General features: G+C 43.2%; 1 pseudogene; it reads right to left on the reverse strand.

The window, feature by feature from the left end:
* Positions 1-2326: 2326 nt before the first annotated feature.
* On the reverse strand, positions 2327-10342 carry LOC141276547 (uncharacterized; annotated as a pseudogene).
* Positions 10343-10930: the final 588 nt, after the last annotated feature.

Genomic DNA, 10930 nt, shown 5'->3' on the forward strand with positions numbered 1-10930 from the left:
ACTTTACATCTGTGATAACTGTAAAAAGACCTTTGTCCGTTTCTCAGATCTAACGCGACACCGAAGAACTCATACTGGAGAGAGACCCTACAAATGTAATGTTTGTGAAAAAACCTTTAAACATCAGTCAAATGTTATTAAACACCAGAAAATTCATTCTGAAGACAGGCCCTTTACATGCGACAGATGTGAAAATACCTTTCGCTATTACTCTGATCTTAACCGACATAAAAAAATTCATACCAAAGAGAAACCCTATAAATGTAGTGAGTGTCAAAAGCTTTTTAACCACAGTTCAAACCTTAGTAAGCATATGAAAATCCATACTGGAGAGAAACCCTTCATATGTAATCAATGTGGAAAAGCTTTCCGTCTAAACTCTGTATCTTGACATCTGAAAACTCATAATAAAAAGAAACCCTAAGACTATAGAAGATGCAGGAAGGCACTTAGAAATCACTTACCTTTTACTAGAAATCAAAAATCTAAACCAAAGAGATCAATGTGGAAAGGGTTTTAACCAAAGCCCATTCTTCTGCATGAATTCATCCTGTATGGAATATTTTAGAAATTTAAATACATGTTGAAGAAACGGGAAGATGTGATCAGAGATGTACTTTCTATATTATAATTGACTCAAATCTTTGAGCAAAAATAGTTAAACATGCTCAAGCAAAACGTGAAGCTGAATAAGGCAGTTCCTATGATGGGAAGTAGGCTAAGAGGCAGCTCCAAGGGTGTAGTAAAAAGAACAGATTCATTTTGCTGTTTGTTCATAATCTATTTTCACTGGGTGAATAAAGTCATATTTTTAATAGAGGTAGCTCTCTAAAAGTGTAAACCTTTGCATGGAGAGGATGCAACCCTAACCTAAGTGTAAGTAAGGGGAAAAAAAAGCCATCTCTTTGGAATTAAAACTTCAGAGAAGAAGAAACTTTGCCAGTGAACAATGAAAAACAAAAAGTGGGTCACTATTTAAAAAACTAAAGGATAGAGAGTTAAGAGGGTAGACATGAGAAATCCAAAGTTTGTGGGTCAGTGGTGAGTAGACAGTTTCTGCTCCTGTTCTAAATGAAAACAACTCAGAGACACCCAGCCTCCCCAAATTCTTGGATGTATCTGGAGAACGAAGAGGAGATGGAGAGACTGCAACAATTCTAGGACTTAGATTCAGGACTTGGAGAATTTATGACTCATAGTGTTATCTGTAATAAGTTGATTTCCTGTATTCCCTGATGACTAACTCATAAGTTTTCTAGTGCATGCTAATACTGGTGTGTAATGCTGGATACAATCAGGTCTTGTGTCAGAAATCTACACTTTCCTGAATTGGTTCCCATAATCATTGGTGGCAGCTTAACCCTGTTCGGCCAAGTGGGATGGGCGTAGTCTAACAAGTCTCTTTAGGACTGGCCTCAATCCATAGAAAGTGATGGAAAGACAACACTGTTTCTTCGAGGGTCATCTTCTCATCTTTCTGACCTCTGCTTTCCCAGATATTAGAGTATAATAGTGGCTACCACAGAGCTAAATTGTTGTAATCCCCAGATGTGGCCCCTCGTCTCAAGATCGTTCCTTGTGTGCTTTTTATCTCTAAGAAAAGGTGTGTACATAAGTTCACTTTTTGCAAATAACCTATAAAACTATAATGTGTCTGTTAAGTTACATATGAGCTGAAAATGCAACTGAAATAAGTTTTAAAATGAGTGCAAAATAAATGTTATAAATACAATTATAAAAATGTAAAATGGTTATTGGAATAAGGAGGGGAAAATTTGGCAATTACTCCTAATTTTGGTCCTTAAAATTCTGGTTTAGAGTCAAATTTAACAGGAATTATTTTATGTGCTTAAAAACATTAAGAATTTCCAACATGGCCCCTAACTGTAAAGTCTGTATTATAAGGAGAAAAGAAAGAAGCTTAATAGAACAGAACAGCTTGTACTGAAAAGTCTAGTATTCCAAATTTGCTAACACCAGACTCAACAGAAGCCTAGATTCCAATAAGCAATGTCTAACATATTCTTTTTATATCTGTTGCTATGTTTCCTGGGAACTATCACTAATTATAAGCCAAAAGTCTCTAATTATATGAAAATAAAAAGGATAGTCATTATGCAAAAGTTAGGCCATTCAAGACATTCTCATTGGCAAGTTTCAGCTGAAAAATCTTAATTTCCTATCGGATTTTAATATTAAAACACATAAGATATTTCTACTGTTTAAGCAAATAATAGAGTTGTCGGTATGATAAGTGGAGAGAGAAGATAGAAATGCTTATATAGAGGCTTAAAATGTCATCTAAACACTAACATAGTGTGCACAACTTCCTTTTTTTGCTTTTAATAATTAATTCCTTATTTAAATCCACTGTCACATGTTTGAGGACAGAATCCAACAGGGTGTTGTAGGTTGATGTGAGTCGCTCCAAAAGATACACTGAAGTCTTAAACCCTGTGTGCAGGAAAAACTCAGTTCTCCTGTGTTTCTCCTTTATCCCACACTACCACCACATTCACACTTGTGACACCAGATGTGTGGGTTTTCTCCCACACCAAGCAATTCTGTGATACTGGTTGAGTGTCTTATAATTTAACTCATTTCTGACTATACCCACCTGGGGATAGTGTCAGATCCCACAGGGTAAGGGTACAAGTCCCGCAAGACTGCCCCTCAACCCCAACTTCAAATCCCAAGTCCAGGTTGTCACCTGTGCTTCTGACAGGTTGGCTATAAATCAGAGGTTCCCGTGACCCTCTCCTAGAGTTTGATTAACTTGCTAGAGCAACTCACAGAACTCAGGTGAACAGTTTACTTGCTGTTTACCAGTTTATTATAAAAGGATATGATAAAGGATACAGGTGAACATTTAGATGGAAGACATGCGTAGGGCAAGGTATGTGGGAAGGGGCATGCAGCTCCTGGGGAAGCCACTCTCCCAGCACCTCCATGTGGAAGCTCCAAACCCCATACTGTTGGGGTTTTTATGGAGGTTCCATCATGCAGGCAGGATGTGGAACCAGGAGGATGGAATACCACGGTTAGTCCCCTTATTACCACCTCTGCAGATGAAGGGATTTGGGTCCATTACTAGAAGGCTATGGAGACAGAGTTAGAAGACAAAACCCAACCTGTTCAATCTGAGAATTTAAAGCACCATAAATTAGGAAATTATAAGCTACTAAATTATCATAGGAACAGTTGGTTTTGATGTAGAATGAAATAAGGTTAGCTCCTCAAACATACTGTCACACAACAATGTGGAAAGGAACAGATTAACTTAAACATCATCTCTTTCATTATTTTAAAAGGGAGGCACACGTGGCATAATGTTTGAATTGTTGAACGTTTTCATGGTGCCTAGTGAATGTTACAACACACTTATTAAACACACTCTATTTTATTCTCCTGTGTGAGTTTTCTGATGTGATAATGAGGTTTGATTTATGGCTGAAAGTTTTCTCACATTAATTGTGTTTATACAATTCACTCCTCTATGCCTATCCACAGAGTTTTAGCATTGTGTAAATTACTTGATTTGTTCCTTTGTTGATCACCGCCTTCTCGGAGCTCATTCCTTTTGAGTTTTCCGATGTAGCAGGAAGTTTGATTTGTGGCAAAATGTTTTCTCACATCCGTGACACTCATAGGGTTTCTCCCTGTGTGTATTTTCTGATGTTCAGTGAGAGTCCACAGCCGATGGTAGGCTTCCCCACACTTGTTACATTCCTAGGGTTTCTCTCCCATATGAATTCTCCGATGTACTCTGAAGGCTGACTTATGGCAGGATTTCCCACGTTCAGCACATTCATACGGCTTCTACCCAGTGTGAGTTCGCTGGTGTTGAACAAGGGAGAACTTCTGGTGGAAGGTTTTCCCACATTCATTACACTCATAGGGTCTCTCTCCTGTGTGTGTCCTCTGATGGCGAGTGAGGGCCGACTTCCGGCAGTAGCTTCTCCCATACTCGCTACATTCATATGGTCTCTCCCATATAGTTCTCTGATGCTTGATGTGTGAGTTTTTGTTGATGGCGTGTCCACGTCCGTTGCACTCATAAAGATTCCCCTTTGTGTGCACTCTCTTATATTCACTGTGGTTTGACGTCACAGTGAATGTTCTACCACATTTATTAAACACACTGCGTTTCTCTCTAGTGTGAGTTCTGTGATGTATAGTGAGTGTTGACTTATGGCAGAAAACTTTCCCACATTTGTTACATAGGTAAGATTTCTCTCCTCTATGAGTTATCTAATGTGCCGTGAGGGCTGCTTTAGTACACAAATTTTTTGCACACTGACTGCATTCATAGGGTTTCTCTCCTGTGTGAGATCTCTGATGCACATTGAGGGCTGAATGACAGAAGGTTTTCCCACATTCATTTGGTTTCTCTCCTCTGTGAGTTTGCTGATGAACAGCAAGGTAAGATTCTTGTTGAAGGTGTTCCCACATTCTTTGCATTCGTAAAGTTTCTCCCGCGTGTGACCTGAAATGTTCAGTGAGGGCTGACTTCCCAAAAAAGGTCTTCCCACATTCATGACATAGGAAATCATAGGATTTCTCCCCTCTGAATCTTCTGATGCACAACGAGGGCCAATTTGTCAGTGAAGGTTTTTCCACATTCGCTTCATTCATAGGGTCGACCTCCAGTATGAATTCTTTGGTGTCGAGTAAGGTTCGTCTTTACACGGAAAGTTTTCCTACAGTCATTACGAACATAGGGTTTCTCCCCTGTATGAAATCTCTGTGTACAATGAGGGTGGACTTCTTAGAAAAGGTTTTCCTACATTCATTACATTAACTTGGTTTCCTTTCAGAATGTATCCTCTTCTATGTGAAGAGGACTGCCCTCTTGAAGTGGTTTTCCCACATTTTCCATAGCCCAAAAGGTCGCTTCAAAGCCTGAATGTTCTGGTGCAGAATCAAATCTTCATTTTGACTTCTGGCTTTCCTAACTGGATTATATTTGTATTGTTTCATTCCAGAACGACTTTTCTCTTGCTTAGAAACGAGTTGCGTTTTCCCACATCTACTGTATTCATCAGGAACCTTTTTAAAGTAGCTTTTCTTTGCAACGATTACTTCTGAATTAGTTTTTAAATTGTTTCCAGGTGGATATCTGTAGGGTGTTTTTCTTGAGGGAACAATATTCATGCCCAGATTAAATGTTTTCCCAAATACAGTAGCTCTCTCTGTAATCAGTGTTTTATTGCAGAAGAATACAATTTGCCTCAAATGTTTGCCTTGGATTTCCTTGTCCTCCTTTAAGGCATCATCAGCTTCTAGGAGGGAGTACCATTAATAATAACTTGTGATCCGTGACACACTTGCTATGAAATGAGAGTTCCTTACAAATGCCTTGTTGGACTGGCCCAGCTCTTCAGGATTAAGGAAATGTCAAATACAAACATCTCCGACTGATTTGGGGGAAAGAAAAAAACAAACAATAGAAAAGAAGCCAGCCCACCCACACCAGCCTGTTTAACAGGATGAAAGGAAGAGGAAAGTAGCAAAGAATACGAGTACCTCTGCCATGGAAAAAGGAAAACAGTCACAAGGAACAGTACGCACAAAGTATACTGCAAGTGTGTCTGACACAGTATTGAATAAGACAGATGAGACTCAAAGAAGCACTCAGAGACAGTGAGACCAGCACAACAGACTTCAGAGAGATGGTCAGAGCTACAAAGAGACACAGAGGAAGGGGTGAGTCTCAAATTTTGCCAGCGACATGGGAACTTCAGAATTTGCACAAATACAAAGAATAAAAAGAAAGATTGTGGGCTGAGCAGGGCTGGAAGTAGGGTGAGGTAGGTGTGACCTCTAGGGCACCTGCACCACCCCAAGAGTGAGTGTCTTCTTAAGTTTTGTATCTGAGGCACCTTGGTTGTCTCACCCTAGTCCCCCCGCAGTGGGGCTGAGCGTGGAGAGTGAAACTGATCTCTCAGTTAAAGGATGGAGAGAAACGTGGAATGCAACTAGATTTGCAAATAGATTGTGTAAATCAAGCAAGATTTATTTTTTTAAGACTGACCTATGAATGTCTGAATATACAGCAAGTCTATGTTAAAGGAAGGTGGGGTCAGGTAGGCAAAAGAGAATGCCACAGAACTAAATTTAAGAGTACGCTAAAAGAAGGTCTGTATACCAGGGATGGATAACTTAGCAGCAAAAATCTTTATAAATTTCGATTAAAGAAGTACATTTAGGACTTCCCTTGGTGGTGCAGTGGTTAAGAATCCGTCTGCCAATGCAGGGGACATGGGTCCGGGCCCTACTCCGGGAAGATCCCACATGCCACGGAGCAACTAAGCCCGTGTGCCACAGCTACTGAGCCTGTGTTCTAGAGCCTGCGAGCCACAACTACTGAGCCCGTGCACCACAACTACTGAAGCCCACGTGCCTAGAGCCTGTGCTCCACAACAAGAGAAGCCACCGCAATGAGAAGCCCGTGCGTGGTAACCAAGAGTAGCCCCCGCTCGCCGCAACTAGAGAAAGCCCGCACGCAGCAACAAAGACCCAACACAGCCAACAATAAATAAACAAGCAAACAAATAAATAAAAATTAAAAAAAAAAGAAGTACATTTATTTGGGGACAATGTTTTTAAGTATCTATAGCATGACAGTCATTTGCCCTCAGTTACTTCCCAAGGTCTGGGGCCTATAAAAAGAGATTCCTGAGGAACATTGCAAAGATGCCAACTACACTCACTAACCACCATAGAACTCTCATTTCCACTGGTTTCCACCTGCTTAGTTATCACTCATCTGAGTAGTTCTGACCTGAGAATTCCTCTACGGTCCATGGTTCTTCTCCTTGCTCCAGTCTGAAGATCACATCTGGTTTGCTAACGTTGATACTCTGTTAAAATGATATAGAACTTGGACCAAGCCCTTTGGACTTTGGGGACCTGAAGGATGAAGAAAGACAGCTTCAAAAGCTGTGTGATGAAGATGTCCAGCAACAGGTCATTAGAGCTAGAACATTCAGGGGAAGGGTGGAGGGAGGGCAGTGAGCCCAAGCACAGGCTAACATTGCCTCAAAGGGTTTAATCATCTCTCTCCCCTGACACTCAAGGCTAAATAATGAAATTCAACATGTTTTTGCAACACAGAGCAAACACATCTCTTGGTAGTTACACAGGGAAGCTGTACTTACCCACTGAGATGCGGTTGTTCTCCAGCATCACATCCCTCTACAGGAGCCTCTGAGCATGGTCCAGGTGCCGCCACTCCTCCTGGGTGAAGTCCGCAGTCAGGTCCTTGAATGAAACCAATCTCTGAAAGAATACGTTTAGTCTGAGGTGAACAGAAGCCCAGTGGATCCCTGGGGTGCCCCCATCCTCCACTTTGGAGACCACTGTTGTGATCATGGAAATCCATAGAGATGTTTGTCAGCAAGGACTATTAAGATTTGTGATCAAATTTGCATTTTGGAAGCAATGCTCCAGAGCATAGGGGTCTGCACACGACAGCCTGTGAGCCTAATCCAACCCACTAAGACCCAAATCCGGCCATGCCCATTTGTTTGCACGTTATCTATACTGCTGTCACACTACAGCAGCTATGCTGAGTTGATTTGACAGAGACCATAGGGCCGGCAAAGCCAAAAGTAGTTATTATCTGGTCCTTTACGAAAATGTCTGCTGTCCCCAACTCTAGAAAAATGGGAAATGGATTAAAGATCAGATTAGAGGGGAAGAAGACTAGGACGCCATGGTGAGACATGACCACAGGCAGCTCTGGTAGGGGTGGGAAGGAGGGATTCAATCCTCCATGATGAGGAGCCAGAGGAGTTGGCCACTAATTGGTTGTGCATGAGAGACATAATGTGCAGATTATTTTGTTCCAGATCATTTTGGTAGCATCATATGCTGAGATTAGGAATACAAGACAAAACCAAAAAAAAAGAATTGAGCATAGGAAACTGATGCATTGCTGTTTCAGATGCCATGCTCGAGTCTGTGAAGGATACAAGTAGAGATGTCCAGTGGGCAGCTGGATATTTGATTCTGAAGCTCAGAAGAGAGAGTGGTGACCAAAAGCAATATTAGAAGGCATAAATAACGGGGAAGATCTCTATGGACCAATATGGAGTGATTCCCAGGCTATATTGGTAAGTGAGAAGGAGTATCTATAGTATGCTACCTTTTATGTAAGAAAGGGGATGTAAGAAAATACACATGTATCTGCTTATGTGTAGAAAAGGAAATACAGAAAGGGTAGACCAGAAACCAAAGAAACTGGTTATCTTCAGGGGACAGGCGGGAATAGTTGGAAAGAAGGAATGGGGTAGAATGGGATGGGGGGAAAGTGACAACTCTCTAAGTGTATCTTTATCTGTGGCTTCACAGACATTCTCACTGATGCATTTCAAGGAAGGTGTGGTCAAACTGTCAAATGCAACAAAGAGTTTAGTAAAGGATGAACTGGAAAATACCCACTGGATTTGAAAATATTTACTAGAACAGATTCATGAGTGTGGTGGCGGCAGACACAAGACTGCATCAAGTGAGTTGAAATGACATGAGCAGGTGAGAACCGTGGTTCCAGCAACTCAGAGTCAGAGAGTGGAGGGCACTTCCCTGGTGGGCCAGTGGAAGACTCCATGCTCCCAATGCAGGGGGGCCCCGGTTCAATCCCTAGCCCGGGAACTAGATCCTGCATGCATGCCGTAACTAAGACCTGGTGCAGCCAAAAATAAATAAATAAATAAAAATAAAATCTTAAAAAAAAAAAAAAAAGAGTGGAGATTGCAGGGAATGACAAGTATGTGTTTAGGAAGTAATCTCCTTAGCTATGCCTGGTACCCCTTGCCTCCAACTCACAGCCTCACCAATCCTCCAATGAAGTGTCTTTTCCTGACAAATCTGTACCCTACCCTTCCCCTTCCATTCCAACTCACATCTTTCTTCTGAAAGTTGAATTGAGGCTTTGCTGAGTCACAATAATCAATGGTCTTTGAATATAGTATGATCACCCAGATTCTGCTCACCCTGGACAGGAAAATTCTGGTCCAGTAACTCTTTTTTTTTTTTTTTTTTTTTGCGGTACCCGGGCCTCTCACTGTTGTGGCCTCTCCTGTTGCGGAGCACAGGCTCCGGACGCGCAGGCTCAGCGGCCATGGCTCATGGGCCCAGCTGCTCCGCGGCATGTGGGATCCTCCCAGACCGGGGCACAAACCCGCGTCCCCTGCATCGGCAGGCGGACTCCCAACCACTGCGCCAGCAGGGAAGCCCCTGGTCCAGTAACTCTTGAATATGCTCCTTTCAGGAATTCTGTCTTGGCCTTAAAATCCTAGGGAGAGATTTCACTTCAGAAACATGTTCTTCCAGGTGTGATTTCTGTCCTTGGCGCCTTCTGCTTTTTCCTTCACTGGGATGGTTTTGTTTCTACCTGGGCGTAGCGGCCACTTTTCCATTAGCTGGAATCTGCACTTGGGGTCCCAAGGTTCAAGTGCCTGGTGAGCTGGACCTTTCCTAAAATCCAATCAAGGCTGCTGAGAAGTGAGACAATACCGCAGGAGGCAGAAAGAGCCTAGAAGCCTCGATTACGCCTTGTGACCTAAGAAAAATAGGTCCAATGGTTTGATTATCAAAATACATAGTATAACTGCTTTCTAGGGCACACAGAAGGCAAGTCATCATGCCAGAAAAAACCCAATGTGTAGGCAGAGGGGAATGCATATTACAAAGATCATGAGACTGGGAGTAAAACAGACTTCATTTTAAAATCAACTCAGTCACCAGAGAATAAATCACTTTAGCTCTCTGTAAATGAGGTTTTAAAATGTGCTCCAACAGGGGGCAGTAATGCCGACTTCACAGCCTGGTTGGGAGGACTGAGGGAGATATCTAAAAATCTTTGTAACACTGATTGCAAGGGATACGTGTCGAGGGTGTATTATATTCTGGGCTTACTTTTTACTTCAGAACAACCCTATGGGGCAAATATTATTCCTAGGCTCATTTTACAGATGAGAAAACAGGATGAAATAACATGCCCTGGGATGCAGTGCTGTTCTGTGGCAGCATCTGGTCTGAACACAAACATCAGGCTCTGAAAACCTCATGCAGCGCTGCAGACAACACCCCCCAGCGCCAGCCCCCTGAAAGCTTTTCCAGTCATATCTACACCCTGGCCATTCTCTTCAACTGAAGCTCACATCTTTCTTTTAATAAATGCTTAGTATAAAATAACTAATATAATGATCACCATATTTGTTTCTATAAATATTCCTTCCCTTCCCTAACGTCCTCCAGTATTCTTCAACCCAGCCCAGCAGGCTGCAGATCCAAGCGCCTCAGCGGAACTTTGGGGATCAGATTTTAGCCATTTGGATGTACAAACCTTGCACCTCCACAGAGCACCTTCTTCAGGCAATGAAGGGCTGCAGGGAGCGCCCGCCATGAGGCCTGCAGGTCAGGAGCCCGGCCCTCGCTCCCCTTCTCCGGGACCATGGGAAACCCGGCTCCGGGCCTCCCTGGAGAGGGATGCGGGGAGAGCGCGCATCCACTCTCCGAGGACCGAGGCCTGCTCCGCCCAGCCACTTCCCCTCCAGCCCCCGAGGGCTCGGAGCTCCCCGCCAGTCATTTAACTTGTGGGTGCACCGGCTTCGCTCCCAGTTCACCAGGCCCAGGTGACCACGGAACGCCGCGCCCCGTAGGCTGCAGGACCCGCCGCGGGAAAAGCCTAGAGAACAAGCAGACGCGCCCACGTAGAAAGCCGAGGCCCCACATGCGCAGAAGAGTCCTCCGGGCCGTCCTTCCCAGGTTTTCCAAAGGGCGGTCGAAGCTTTTCCGGACTACATTCCCCATAAGACACCGCGGCCACCGCCCACAACGGAGGGCTCCTTAGAGGAGCCTCTGTCGTCCTTACTCAGCTTGGTTGATTGCTAGGAACCATTAATACAAAAAGAAAAGGTGCATG

This window comes from Tursiops truncatus, chromosome 15, assembly GCF_011762595.2.
Source record: "Tursiops truncatus isolate mTurTru1 chromosome 15, mTurTru1.mat.Y, whole genome shotgun sequence".
NCBI classification, from domain to species: Eukaryota; Metazoa; Chordata; class Mammalia; order Artiodactyla; family Delphinidae; genus Tursiops; species Tursiops truncatus.